The 15104-nt window shown below is 42.8% G+C and overlaps 1 protein-coding gene and 1 long non-coding RNA gene across 2 annotated transcripts in view; one reads left to right on the forward strand and one right to left on the reverse strand.

Moving 5' to 3' along the window:
- LOC142666381 (uncharacterized) overlaps positions 1 to 15104 on the reverse strand; it is a 27363-nt gene continuing 12259 nt past the window's right edge. The window contains exons 2-4 of the long non-coding RNA XR_012851673.1: positions 7886 to 8034; positions 7172 to 7267; positions 1 to 528 (exon numbers count right to left, since the gene is read on the reverse strand). This is a non-coding gene — a long non-coding RNA (uncharacterized LOC142666381). The remainder of the gene's footprint in view (positions 529 to 7171; positions 7268 to 7885; positions 8035 to 15104) is intronic.
- Positions 11745 to 15104, forward strand: part of GPRC5C (G protein-coupled receptor class C group 5 member C) — a 16429-nt gene continuing 13069 nt past the window's right edge. The window contains exon 1 of the mRNA XM_075846402.1: positions 11745 to 11893. The gene's annotated coding sequence lies outside the window, so the exon portion shown is untranslated. The remainder of the gene's footprint in view (positions 11894 to 15104) is intronic.

A 15104-nucleotide genomic window follows, 5' to 3' on the forward strand; every position in this document is an offset into this window, starting at 1 on the left:
ACATGCCTGTTCATTACCTATACAGCCAATTGATTTCAATGGGCACCATGTAATACTTCAATTCACCTGTGGGGGCACTTCACGGGAATTAAATACTCGCTGCCAGGTTCCCCACAGATTACAGTTGATCGCTAGGGATCCTAGCAGCTGGAAATCATCAGAAGAACCTTCTAATAAAAAAGGGACAACCCCTTTAAATTTCCATGGTCTCTAGAGTTGCACATTTATTCTGAAATGGTTCCCTATCTTTTCAAAATCTTGAAGTCATGTGTGGTGTTGCCATAAAGAGTGCTGTCTCATTCTGACGTGTCTTATTTCCAGGAACGGTTGTCCAATGATTACTATTTTTGGAGAGTATCTGGATCTTGGGTATTGACAGGTCGCTGCTGCCGTCCTTCACATGTTGAGACTTGCTGCGAGTGAAGGTGACGTTGGTGTGAATGAAGATCTTGGAGGACTGCACCAACAGTGGCCTGTTCCCATAACAGACTGATGAAGGACTATACACAAACGTTCCCCGTGCCGCACCTTAATGGGGAGAAACCTATCCTTAATGAGTCACTCCGCTATCAGTGAAATCATTCAATTCAACCTTAAAGGGGTCATCTTTAATAGTCGGGTATAGGCAGTCAGTAGAGGTGGGGTGCCCCTTTATTTGATAATCCAGGGCTATGCTGGTCATAGGTCTCCAGCTTTACCTAATAAAGGGGCACTATGTAATATGTCACTACAGACAGCGCCAGTCTGGCCCACCACAGGACCCTTTGGTGGCCCCAGGCTCTGACATAATAATGCCTCCGCCTCCCATTGAAATCAATGGGAGGCATTTTTGGCAGTTTTTTGCCTCGTTATCCGACGCGGTTTCCGTGTCAAAAATCTCAGTGTGAACTGACCCTAACACAGGACTGTGGCATATCGAGCGTCGTAATTCAGAGCACACCTGTCAATCAAGCTACAGTCCCACCCACATTGAGCTGCTCAGCAGTGTAAACACTGGGGACAGCACAGCACTCTTCAAAAGAAGATTTTTATTTTATACTTTAAATGTTAGAATGTGTATTTTTTTAACCTAATACAATTTTTTTTAACCCTCTGAGAACGCCTTTAACTGTCCATAGCCGAAACCTGGTGCAATGACCTTCTAAGCTATCGGTAAATACGGCTCCACCTAGGATACCCTCGCCAAAATGTCAGAAAAAAATTGTAAAAATCTGATGTCTATGGACTACTACAGATAATTACTTTTTCATTCTGCCCTATAGATGCCCCGGTAATATAGAGGATGAGACCATTTCACCAAAAATAACACAATCCTATTAGATAGAATTAATGACAATGACAACGAAAGGTCATAGTCCCGATCCAGTCATCTGGCGAACAATGGCGAGCAAGAATGCAGATCACAGCACAATGCACAGATATTGGCATATATTGTTCTCCGGATGAATCTCTATACCCACTGAAGAGTTGGCAGACATGAAGAATGCTGGATGAATAATGCCAGCCGCTCCCTGCCCTTCTGATTCGGAGTGCCTCATGCGCGCCGAGAGGTGATGACCTCAGGAAAGTTTACACAATAGACACACCTTGTACTTACACAGCGGAGAACAAAACATCGCAAAGGTGCCTGTATGTGCCCGCTCTAACACTATAAATAGACGATGAGGATATAGCCCGAGCCCGCGCTGACGGAGGACGACCTGAGTGCTACATACGCACAATACACATTGATTGTTCTGTTACGTTCCTCAATAAAGATTTCATATTCAGGGCGTAGCCCAGTAAATATCCATATTTGAGAATTTGTTATACTGTTTTGGCCTACAACCCTGGATCCAATATGGTGAGGGAGGCCGTCAGATGCGGGCTTCAGCGCAAAGGAGCGACGCCAGGTAGAAGGAGGACGCCGACCGCAGGTGGGTAAAACGGAGGCGTGAGGGGGGCATCAATTGGTTTGCAGAAATGTTGTATATACCACAGGGTCACCAGGGAAGGGACTGCATACTGTATATACCAGCGACAAGCAGGGGCTTGGTAAAATCTACACCAATGGATCACCAGGGACTGAATACTTCAAATACTAAGGACTATGCCAAATAGATACCACCAAGGTCTGAATACTGTATATACCACTGAGTGACCAGGGACTGAGTGAAACATATACCACTGGACCACCCGGGACTAAATACTGTACTGTATATACCATTGACCACCAAGGATTTGGTAAAATATACACCACTGGGTCAAGAAGGACTAAATACTGAATCACTGATCTCCAGGGACTGGATAAAAAATAATACTGGGTAAGATACTGAATACTGTATATACCACGGACCACCAGGTACTGGGTAAAATATACACTATTGGACCAGGGACTGAATACTGTATAAATATATACCACAGACCTTCAGGGACTATGTAAAATAAACTACTGGACCAGGGACTGGGAACTGTATATATCACAGATCACCAGGGACTGAATAGAGTATATGCCACCTTGTTTTTAATGGTACCTGGGCTCAACTTTAGCCTTGTGCAATGTATCCTGCAACGTAGTGGATTGTAAAAGAAGAAAAAGGTATTTATATGAGAAAGGTATTTGGGGTAAAGAAGCAAAAATTCAGCAAATGCAGGAACCCCTAGTATTTATCCTTAATTTAAAAAAAACATTCTTATGTATTTTTGCCTAGGTAATCTGAGTGACCACCAACTGACAAGGGGACTTGAACCATGGACCCTGCGATTACCAACAATACAGAAGCCTATGCATTAATGAGGAGGCCCAAAGATCCACAGAGGCCAAACAGGGACTCAACAGATCTCTATCATGTCTCGATCATTGTGCCTGATGTGTGAAGATGTCATTGACGGTTCTAGTCCCGGGGGCTCCATGTGGAAAGTTTTCCTAAATTCTTTAGAAGGTGATTGAAAACAAGAATATTCCAAAAACATACCTTGCCCTTTGTTCAGAATGTGGCAATTTGGTTTAGAGAGACGGTGGCTCAAAACACATTGGCTAGAACTCCTAAGCCGCTTTTCAAAAAATATAATATATATATATATTTTTTTTTTACAGGATATCAACATAGAATTACTAAATAAAACAAAAAATGTAATTGTAAATTTTGCCCCAAAAAAAAATCAAAGATTTTTGGTGATTTCATATGATTTCGATAGATTTTTACGGATTTCGGTTGATTTCAAATCAGTTGGGCTGAATTTGCCTGATTTCACAGATTTCTAGGAAAAAAGCAAAAAAAAAAAAAACCAGTAAAAACAGGACTGGTCAGTGAATTTTGCTTAGTAGATATTTCTGCAAGCCTGTCCTGGTTTATCTGCCCTTTTCTGACAAAATCAGTGGAAATTTGTCGGACTGATTTGAAATAGAAGAAAATCATCGGAAATCAGGTAAATTCACCCAAATCAGTCAAAATCAATAGAAATCACTTAAAATCATGAAAAATCATTGGATTTTTAAAAAAAAAATAAAATAATTTTTAAATCCATTTCCTTTAGATTTTGTTGCAATTTACCAGGCACAGGTTTTGAACCAGTATTTCTACTGTGGCCAAAATATAATCCGTCGTCTAAGCCCCAGGGCCAAGGCTTCAACAGCGCGAAAGACAAAGTTTTTTTCAATATTGTTATCTAGAAGTTTCAGAAGGACAAAAAAAAAAAAAAAAAAATCCTTTCAGGATTTGAACCTGGGCATACGCATCACTTACCCGTTAGGTCACCTCGCAACACATACATATGAGCTGGTTGTCATGTCTGGTTGAGATGTCTCAACCAGTAATAAGCGAGTGCTTGATTATTACCACCTATCGTTCTGGAAAGATCTTATAATGGTCATCAAATGCATCGGGACTAAAACCTTGGTCTCCATGTAACACATTAGTCCATCCCAGAGTCAGAGGTGGAACACACGCACTTGAGGTGGTCGTAATGGTGTCTGGTTGCCGCCACTGCTATCAGTATTAAGATGGTGCTTGAGTTGATCACGACCATCTAACCTATCGATCTCATAATGATCATTAACCTTTTTGGGATTAGAACCTGGGTCTTCAGGTTGGACAGGAATCCATTAGTCTACCCCACCAGGTAAGAGCTAGAACTGCATGCACACAGTATTGGATTGGTTGTCTAGGTGTCCACCGGAGAGATCTTTACTGATATGAGTAATAAGCTTAGATGGGATTTTTTTCTTTGGAGGCCAGAGATGGACCATATGACTCATAGGGAAATCTAATCCTCAGAGCCAAATATTCTTCAAACGTCAAGAATAATTTTTCTCAATGTGGTGGCTTGAGATTAGAACCTGGGTCTTCAAAGCTGGAGACTAAGCAGTTGCCCGTTACTCCCTTGCTCAAGGTCAGACCCAGTTACACATAAAACTGGATTGGTTGTCGTAGTCTCCGGTTTAGATGTCATCTTTCCGATAAACCATAAGATGGTGCTTGATTTAGTCCCATAATCTTTGATGGTAGTTTTTTCCTTGGAGGCCACAGCTGCCCCATAGGACAATAAGGCCATCTGACATATAATCCTCCGAGCCTAATCTTTAACAAACATCAAGAGTGACTTCTCTCAATATTGTTGCCTAGCAGCTTCTAGAAGATACAAGTGGATCATCACCATCTATTGGTCTGGAAAGATCTCTTAATGATCATTAACCTTCTTAGGACTAGAACCTGGATCTCCAGGGCTCAATCTAATGAGTCGCTCACTAGTCCACCTCAGAGTGGTTGTCATGGTGTTAAGCTGTCTTTACGGATATCAGATGGTGTGTGATTTGGTCCATCTATGGTTCTAGAAAGATCTCATAATGATCATAAACTGGCTGAGAACTAGAACAGGGTCTCTAGATCTCACAAGTTGCCCATCACCTAACCCCATCGCACCTCATCCCACCAGCTCAACGACAGCCATCTTCACACTTATTGAATTGGTTGACATGGCATCTTGACTGCTATCAGTAATAAGTAGGTGCTTGATTTGGTCCAAAATATCTCAGATGGTATCTTTTACTTTGGAGGTCATAGACGGCCCATATGCCACTCAGGCAATAGGGAAAGAGGGCAAATTGGGGGTCTCCTGGAGACCAGAAGCCTTCAAAATAGCTGAAAAGGCATGAGACAAAGTATTGTAAACCCAACTACTCTTCACATTGTGGGTCCATCTGCCAACGGCTAATCTCATGTGGGCAAACCCCATAAAGCCCTTGGGGTCAAGGGTGTACATACCATACAGGCAGCCCTGCAGATACTAAGAGGCCTTTGGGATGAAGGCTAGTCCCAGTTAAGGACGAACCTTCCTCATAGAGGTCTATGACCCTTCAAAGCCAGGAAACCCACTTTACCTAAGCGAAACCTTCCGATTTTTTTAGCTGCACACCCTAATAGAGCATATGACAGTCCCTTTTCTATATATTTATTTTATACAAATGGTGTTATTTTCCACAGCGCTGTTACCGTTGGAGGTAAATAAAACCCTTTTAGGATTTCTAGGGGTACAATACCTCTAAACCCCCTAAGATTTCATCTTTAACACCTTAAGGACCAAGCCATTTTCCTTCCCTTTGATGATTTTTCCTGGTGTGATGTAAGAGTTGTGCTGTGTGCGCTGAGCCAATCAGATGTCTCAACCTGCTTCTCCCCCTCCCCTATCCGCCTCATGCTGTATTACTGAAAGACTGAGTTTTAAACTTCAGCTGCATCTCCCTCCTCCCCGTCTTCTATTTACTGTTTTACCCTAGATGGACTTTTTGGTGACTGAGGAGGTTTGTGAACCTGCAGGTTGGAAAGGAAACGACAGGCTCCTGGACTGTGAGAAAGGCGCAACTTTCCCCTAATAGGATATATTTTAGTACTACCTTTTTTTTAAAAAAAAAAGAAACCCTAGAATTATTAAAGACAATGATGACTTCTTAAAGGAGTATTCCCATGTAATAATGTTTTAGCATATAGAAAGTTTTTCACGGAATAGTCCGCAAAACAGACCTCAAAGAAGACGGGGCTTATGCAAATGTACCCCAAAGTGTCCTGCAAATGGCCATTCAAATAGTGGGAGTTTTAATATTGCTACAATGTGGCAGAACATTATGGTCTGTGGGGGTACAAACTTCGGGATCCCCACTAATCCCAAAAATTAAGGAATGGATGCCCCAGTTCACAGTCAAGTGAATGCGGCTGTGCTTTTGATCCCTAAATATCGGGTGGCCAGGAGCACCCCTGCATAGAGAAAATAAGTGAAGATATGGTGGGGTTCCCCTATAGCGGAAAAATCCTTTTATTGAGTCTTTAAAGTTTTTTTGAAGTCTTGGCACGGGCAACTGTTGACCTATCCACACGACCTATCCATAGGTCATCAGTACATGACTGGTGGCGGTCCGGACGCAGTCAGAGCAGCTGATCGGTGTGGCTCCGGGTGTCGGACCCCCAACGATCATCTACTGATGACCTATGGATAGGTCCTGTGGATAGGTCATCAGTTATCCATGCCTGGCTAGGGTTGGATTTAGGGTCATTGATTAGGACCTTGACCCTGGAGCTTCCTGGCACAGATCGGGTGCTCAGTAATGTCCCTTGGACCCTCATAGGTGTGGAAATCGGAATAGCTTATATACAGAAGCTCTATATTGGAAAATCTATTAATAAATGGTTTACTTATGAAAACAACGCGCCCGGGGCGTGTAGTCTAGCACGAAGGCCGATCAATGCCCAATTTGTCATGTATGAAAATGGCCTGGTGTATCGGCTGTTATATAAGGCCCAGATATAGTTACTAAGTCAATATTTCTTTAAGGAGTGATATCCGTATACAAAGCATCAAACACCTACGTCAAGCCGCCCCACAGTTACATTATCTCCTTGACCAGTTCACTGTTGCGCCCAGGCCTGCGCCCCTCCCCCGCACGCTATAAAGGGAGCATTCTTGTGTCACCGCGCTGACTAATACGTTATCTGTTCTTCTTATTGTTCTGGTATCGACAACGTGAAAGGTTTATAGCGACAGGACTTACAAATAAGACAAAAGAAAACACAAGCGCCCTCCTGCGACTTTAACACCTCGCATTCATGAGCCTTTATATAACCGGGGAAACATTAAACAGGACAGGATTTTATTTATTGCTTAAAGGAGAGTTCCCCCTAAAATAGGACACTCTACAAACCTGCAATGATCCGACTCGTGATCCAGATTTCACCAATTTTTTTTTTCTAGGATGTGATGGATTCCTTTATGAGTTTGACATCGCGATCTCTTCTTGCTGTCAGTGAACAGGAACATTTGTGATTTTAAGCAGAGGGAAAAAACTCATGATTGATGGAAACTTCTGAGCAAAAAATGGTGGGGTCCTCACTCCCACATCTGGGAACCACACCGGACCCCCGAGTATTGCAGTAACATAAAGGAGACGTGCGAATGATTGTATAGATTGTAGGGAAATGTAGCAAACAGTCAGGACAGATGATAGATAGATAGATAGATAGATAGATAGATAGATAGATAGATAGATAGATAGATAGATAGATAGATAGATAGATAGATAGATAGATAGATAGATAGATAGATAGATAGATATAGATAGATATAGATAGATATAGATAGATATAGATAGATATAGATAGAGATAGATAGAGATAGATAGAGATAGATAGAGATAGATAGAGATAGATAGAGATAGATAGAGATAGATAGAGATAGATAGAGATAGATAGAGATAGATAGAGATAGATAGATATAGATAGATATAGATAGATATAGATAGATATAGATAGATAGATAGATAGATAGATAGATAGATAGATAGATAGATAGATAGATAGATAGATAGATAGATAGATATTTTTGTCCATGATCCAGGCCCCCTATCACACAGAAATACCTGATCATTACTCCTATTGAGCGGTCATCATATCCTTGAAGGAACATTCTGGACTTCAGGTGAGCTCAGGGGTTGCCGATAAGTTAGGGCGCCGCTGCTCCGTTCTAGAAAGTTCCCAGGCCCGGCCGGTACATTCCCTATAAATCAGACTATTGTAAAAGAATTAGTCAAGAAAGGAAAGACAGGTCAATATTTAAAGAGGCCGCGGGAGTCATGCGGTGAGGTGCGGCCCTCGCTGGATTACAGGAGTGGTTACCTGACTGTTCTATAAATATTGTATCCTGCCCCGGGGCACTACTTTAATTAAGCACATTCACTCTGCCAATAGATAACATACAGCCGGGCACAGCAAATACCAATGTCCAACTCGTCTATCAAAAGGGCAGAGCTAGATAAAATACAGATTGTAGCTATTTATAGAATAATGGCACACCATTTTCAAGATCTCTGCTTGCGCTCAGTGAATGGGAACAATCTTGTTTACATTGTACAAAGGATATAAACCAGTACAGATCTAATACTTCTCACATCTGAGAGTTTGTTACAATTGTATCCAGTCTAAACAGTTCTCTGTGAGTTAAATACATCAGCAGGTCTGTACGGGTTTTCAGATTTAATCAGTAATGCTCCTATTCACTGACAGCAAGCATATTTGACTGATGGAGCCACATCTGACCTTTTACATAGAGGCTGAAAACCTATACAGACTTAATATGTCTCACAGCTGAGAGTTTGCTACACTGGACTCCATTTTCTGTGGGATAAACAATTTGGACAATACTTTTTACCTGCACTGATACATTGTAACAAACTATCAGGACAGGAGAAAGTTTTAAGCTGATGTATTTAGCTCACAGATGATCTAGATTGGATACAATTGTAGCAAACTCAATTGATATCAGCTCTGTGAAAGTTTTCTGGAATGTTACCATTCACTAACAGCAAGCAGAGATTTAGGAACTGGTAAGGATCTGTCACATAGTACATCAGAAAGTTACAGGACTTTTCCCACTTTCAGTTTTATGTAAAAAAAACAACAAAAAAAACAACTTACTTGTTGTATAATAAAATACTTGCTAATATACTTTGTTTATATTCCTCACCATTTTCAAAATCTCTGCTTGTTATCAGTGAATAAGAACAATAATTGTGTACATCCAGAGTCCCTCATCCCATATCACTCTGACTCAACTAACCCTTGACATATTGAGGACATCTCGAGAATTTTGGAAATGCTCCTTCTGATCGGCCACCACCCATGATGAGAAGAGCTGGGGGTGCGGAGGACGTCACGTTCTACAGAAGTCAATCATTTCATGTTAGTCATACAGAATCATGACGGCAGAAAGATGCGATGCTCTGCAGTTATTCAGAAGCACCTGGGGCTCTTTAGTGGCATCATAAATCCTGTCCAGTCCTCAATTTTACTAGAAAACTAATAAAGATCTGAACAGATATAAAACGTCTCCAACAAGCAAGACGTGTGCAGAGTATATGAGCGGAGAGGGACTATAGGACCCTGTGGTGACGGCTGAAATAATACAAGGACAATGTGGGGACCCCATTGTTTACAATGCTGAGCAGCTCAATGTGGAAGAGACTGCATGTGACACAGTGTGTTCTGTTTACTTTACAATTACAGATTATTAAAATGACAGATTATGTTCTGCCAGTTATCTACACTATAGAACAGATGACACAAACTATCGATCTAATATCTATCTCATATCTATCTATCTATCTATCTCATATCTATCTATCTAATATCTATCTATCTCATATCTATCTATCTATCTCATATCTATCTCATATCTATCTATCTATCTCATATCTATCTCATATCTATCTATCTATCTATCTCATATCTATCTATCTCATATCTATCTCATATCTATCTATCTATCTATCTATCTATCTCATATCTATCTCATATCTATCTATCTATCTATCTCATATCTATCTCATATCTATCTATCTATCTATCTCTCTCATATCTATCTCTCTCATATCTATCTCTCTCATATCTATCTCTCTCATATCTATCTCTCTCATATCTATCTCTCTCATATCTATCTCTCTCATATCTATCTATCTATCTCATATCTATCTATCTATCTATCTCATATCTATCTATCTATCCCATATCTATCTATCTATCTATCTATCTATCTATCTATCTATCTATCTATCTATCTCTCTATCCCTCAATATCAGTCACAATCCACCCCCAAAGTCAGAGAGATAAGCAGCGCTTATGCAGCACCACTGATCTATATGATCATTACATATCAAATCTACGTGTTTTACCTTCCAGGCTCCATTATCAGCGGCTTAGGCTTTGTTCACATCTGCGTCAGGGCGACGCTCCGATGTTCCGTCTGAGCTTTCCGTCGGAACAAAGCCCTGACTGACACAAAAAGAAACCAGGTTTCCGTTTCCATCACCATTGATTTCAATGTGACAGATCCGGTGTCAATGGTTTCCGTTTGTCTCCGTTGTGCAAGGGTTCCATTTTGACGGAATGAATAGCGCAGTCGACTACGGTACTCATCCCGTTGAAACAACGGAACCCTTGCACAACGGAGACAAACGGAAACCATTGACACCGGATCCGTCACCATTGAAATCAATGGTGATGTAAACGGAAACCTTTGGTTTCAGTCAAGATCCCGTTCCGACGGAAAGCTCAGATGGAACGGAGACATGACGCAGATGTGAACGTAGCCCTAGCGCAAATGTGAACGGAGCCTTATAAGAAAGTATCTGATGACACCGGATACAAGGTTTCGCCTCCACTGCTTTGCGTCTCTGATTTATCAGTATTGTGTTTCTTATCATAGAAGTTGTCAGCAGAAATTTGCAATGGAAAAATTTGCTACATGGACCCCTCCCCCTCACTGTCTCCATAAGTCCGGATTCACTACTTCTTCCGGTAAAATGATGAACACCCTCGCGGAAGCGCAATGAAACGCATTAAAGTCAATGGGTTCCGTCAGGCGCCTGTAGTGTCCGTGCTGCAATGACTCCGGCGCTTCCATTGACGGAACAGAAGAACGGAAAAACAGCGCAGATGTGAACAGAGCCTTAAAATGCTAGAAAAAAACATCTATGTGCGAAGGAGGCCTTATACAGATACATGGCAAAAACATTTCTAGTAACCACCACCTTTCTCTAGAATGAAGGGGTCACGGACCCCCTGGTGAGGAGCCAACTGCTGGGACCCCCACTGATCCTGAGATCGGAGCTGCTAGGCCAGGAATGTTTGTCATAGGAACATAGGTTGATACCAGTCCATTAAGTTCAGAATACGGCAAAACAAATGGGGGGTAAAAAATGTTTTCAAATAATTCCTTACTAAACGCGCTAAGAATAATTGTATTAAAAGGGGATTAAATAACAAAGATGGGACCCCCAAAAATAAAAAAGCACCTCCGTGCTTTATCATAGCTATAGGACCCCTTAGTTCTAGGAATCAGTGGGGTCCTAGTATTCTGACCCCCTCAATCCACTAAATGATGGCATAACCCACCTATTACTGTGGGGTTAACCCGGTCTAGTTCTTAAAGGGGTATCCGAATGGGAAAGTTATTTTAATATTAAAAGCAGCTCACAGGGGGTCTCAGCACCTCAAAAAGGGGGTTTCTAAAACAGATAAGCTTTATATATCCAGAGTCCCAAAAGTGAAGAACAGTTACAGCAAAGGGTTAAAAGTTTCTGCAACTTTCCAAGGTGTGTGTTGCTGCCCTTACCCGATGTGGAGCCGGGCAGGCAGGTGAAGGAGTGGCAGTGTACCTGGGAGCTCCTGGGGGTAGTCACCATGATGTCACCGTGACGTCACCAGACAGGAGAAGGAGGAGTGAAGAAGTGAGAGCAACGGGCAGATTGTACACAAGTCCTCCAGCTGCAGGCAGCATAACCCCCAGCGTGTGCCCAGGACTGGACTACTCACCCTCCCTCCACTAACTCAGGAATAAAGTCTTCCCTGTGCCCTGCTCCAGACACTGGCAGGTAAGATCAATGTGACCTGCAGCAGCTTCCTCTACATCGACTGCGATGCAATGCTGCCGTCCTGGTGGATTACACTGGATTGTTCAGTGCATTGTAAATATTTCTATGGGTGAAATGTGCTTTATTTTGCCTGCAGAGTATTGTAACTCTGCTTGCTGGATCACTATGGAGGGGAATTGGTTAGGCATGCATTCTTTTTATTGCAAGGAATGAATATAAAGAGATAGGTATGCGAGTCTCCTCTAGTTGCTAGACCCTTGTGGGAGGTAATGGGTTAATCATGCCTATTTTGTCCTTGCAGGACCTCCGAGTAGAAGGAGGAGAAGGTATTAGGCATGTAATCATTTGTGTAACCGGAGAGGAATGGGTTAAGCTGCATCATATTTGTAGCTAGCCAGGAATGGGTTAAACATGGATTTTATTTATATATATATATATATATATATATATATATATATATATATATATATATATATATATATCCAAGAAAAAGAGACTGGAAGCAGCACTCAGCAAAAAAATGTGAATTTATTCACCCAACACAGCTGTGTTGGGTGAATAAATTCACATTTTTTTGCTGAGTGCTGCTTCCAGTCTCTTTTTCTTGGATATATGCATGAGGAGCTCGTCACTCCTTGATATTTTGAAGCTAGCACCAACCGTTTCTGGCTATTGACACAGTGCTGCTCCTATGTTTGGATCTTCTATATATATATATATATATATATATATTTATTTTGCCTGAGATCACCAGGTTTCAGGTGTTATGTAAATAAATCTTAATGTGAAACGTCCTGCTGTATAAATATACTCTGTTACAAAAAATGTATTCTTTTCAAGATCCCTGACTGCTGTCAGTGAATGAGAGTAGTATTGTTTACCTTCTAGGGCTGAAAACAGGTACAGACCCAATACTTCTCAAAGGTGAGGGTTTGTCACAATGTATTAGCCTAGAGTGAGCAATCATCTGAGCTAAATATATCCGAAGCACCAACCGCTGTCCTGTCCTGATAGTTTGCTACAGTGTATCAGTGCAGGTAAACTGTATCAGTTTAGAGGTTAGGCTTTTTAGCTCACTGAGGATAGTCTACAGTGGATACAACTGTGGCAAACTCTCAGCTGTGAGAAGTATTGGGTCTGTACCTATTTCAGTATCTGGATATATACATATTTTTTTAATGGTTTTCATTCACTGACAGCAAGTGGACATCTTGAAAACTGTGAGGAATTGAAACACAAAGTATATTAGAAAGTAGCAGATGTTCTCATTATTATACAGAGGTTTCATTACCACTCTATGCAAACCTTGTGTTAGACTCAAGACGCCCATAGAGGGGAATGGGTTAAACTTGGGTTGTCTTTGTACATGGAGAGGACAGGGTTAAACACATTATTTCTTATATACCCTATTTAATTAATTGCAACTCTAAGACTTCATTAGAGTGGAATGGGTTAAACTTACATTATTTTGGCAGCACTTGTAAAGGAAGGGGTTAAGCAGGCAGAATATTTGTACTTGGAGGGAAGGGGTTAAGCCAGGTTTATTAGGTAAATATAAGGAGGGCAGCACACAGAGCTGTAGTGTTTGGTATTTAGGTTTTTACAGAGCGCTTCAAACACGTCCCAAATTCCCAGCAGCCTCCTATACAAGCAAGTGAGGTCCGCAACCGGGCACCGCCGGCGTAATATGTATGCAGCCTGAACGAAGGGGGGGGAACAGTGGTCTGCACATAGGGATGTCCATACTGTCCAACCGATACATGTGATGGAGGAGGGGAGCTGGAGGTGCCCACTGTGATACACGTGTATGCAGGAGGGGAGATGGAGGTGCCCACTGTGATACATGTGTATGTAGGGGGGAGATGGAGGTGCCCACTGTGATACATGTGTATGGAGGAGGGGATTTGAAGGTGCCCACTGTGATACACGTGTATGCAGGAGGGGAGATGGAGGTGCCCACTGTGATATACGTGTATGGAGGAGGGGAGATGGAGGTGCCCACTGTGATACACGTGTATGGAGGAGGGGAGATGGAGGTGCCCACTGTGATACACGTATATGGAGGAGGGGAGATGGAGGTGCCCACTGTGATACACGTGTATGGAGGAGGGGAGATGGAGGTGCCCACAGTGATACATGTATATGGAGGGGAGATGGAGGTGCCCACTGTGATACACGTGTATGCAGGAGGGGAGATGGAGGTGCCCACTGTGATACACGTGTATGGAGGAGGGGAGATGGAGGTGCCCACTGTGATACACGTGTATGCAGGAGGGGAGATGGAGGTGCCCACTGTGATACACGTGTATGGAGGAGGGGAGATGGAGGTGCCCACAGTGATACATGTATATGGAGGGGAGATGGAGGTACCCACTGTGATACACGTGTATACAGGAGGGGAGATGGAGGTGCCCACTGTGATATACGTGTATGGAGGAGGGGAGATGGAGGTGCCCACTGTGATACATGTATATGGAGGGGAGATGGAGGTGCCCACTGTGATACACGTGTATGCAGGAGGGGAGATGGAGGTGCCCACTGTGATACACGTGTATGCAGGAGGGGAGATGGAGGTGCCCACTGTGATACACGTGTATGCAGGAGGGGAGATGGAGGTGCCCACTGTGATATACGTGTATGGAGGAGGGGAGATGGAGGTGCCCACTGTGATACATGTATATGGAGGGGAGATGGAGGTGCCCACTGTGATACACGTGTATGCAGGAGGGGAGATGGAGGTGCCCACTGTGATACACGTGTATGCAGGAGGGGAGATGGAGGTGCCCACTGTGATACACGTGTATGGAGGAGGGGAGATGGAGGTGCCCACTGTGATACACGTGTATGCAGGAGGGGAGATGGAGGTGCCCACTGTGATACACGTGTATGGAGGAGGGGAGATGGAGGTGCCCACTGTGATACATGTGTATGGAGGGGGGAGATGGAGGTGCCCACTGTGATACATGTGTATGGAGGAGGGGAGATGGAGGTGCCCACTGTGATACATGTGTATGGAGGAGGGAGATGGAGATGCCCACTGTGATACATGTGTATGCAGGAGGGGAGATGGAGGTGCCCACTGTGATACATGTGTATGCAGGAGGGGAGATGGAGGTGCCCACTGTGATACATGTGTATGCAGGAAGGGAGATGGAGGTGCCCACTGTGATACATGTGTATGGAGGAGGGAGATGGAGGTGCCCACTGTGAT

The sequence above is a fragment of the Rhinoderma darwinii genome, chromosome 13 (genome assembly GCF_050947455.1).
Source record: "Rhinoderma darwinii isolate aRhiDar2 chromosome 13, aRhiDar2.hap1, whole genome shotgun sequence".
NCBI classification, from domain to species: domain Eukaryota; kingdom Metazoa; phylum Chordata; class Amphibia; order Anura; family Rhinodermatidae; genus Rhinoderma; species Rhinoderma darwinii.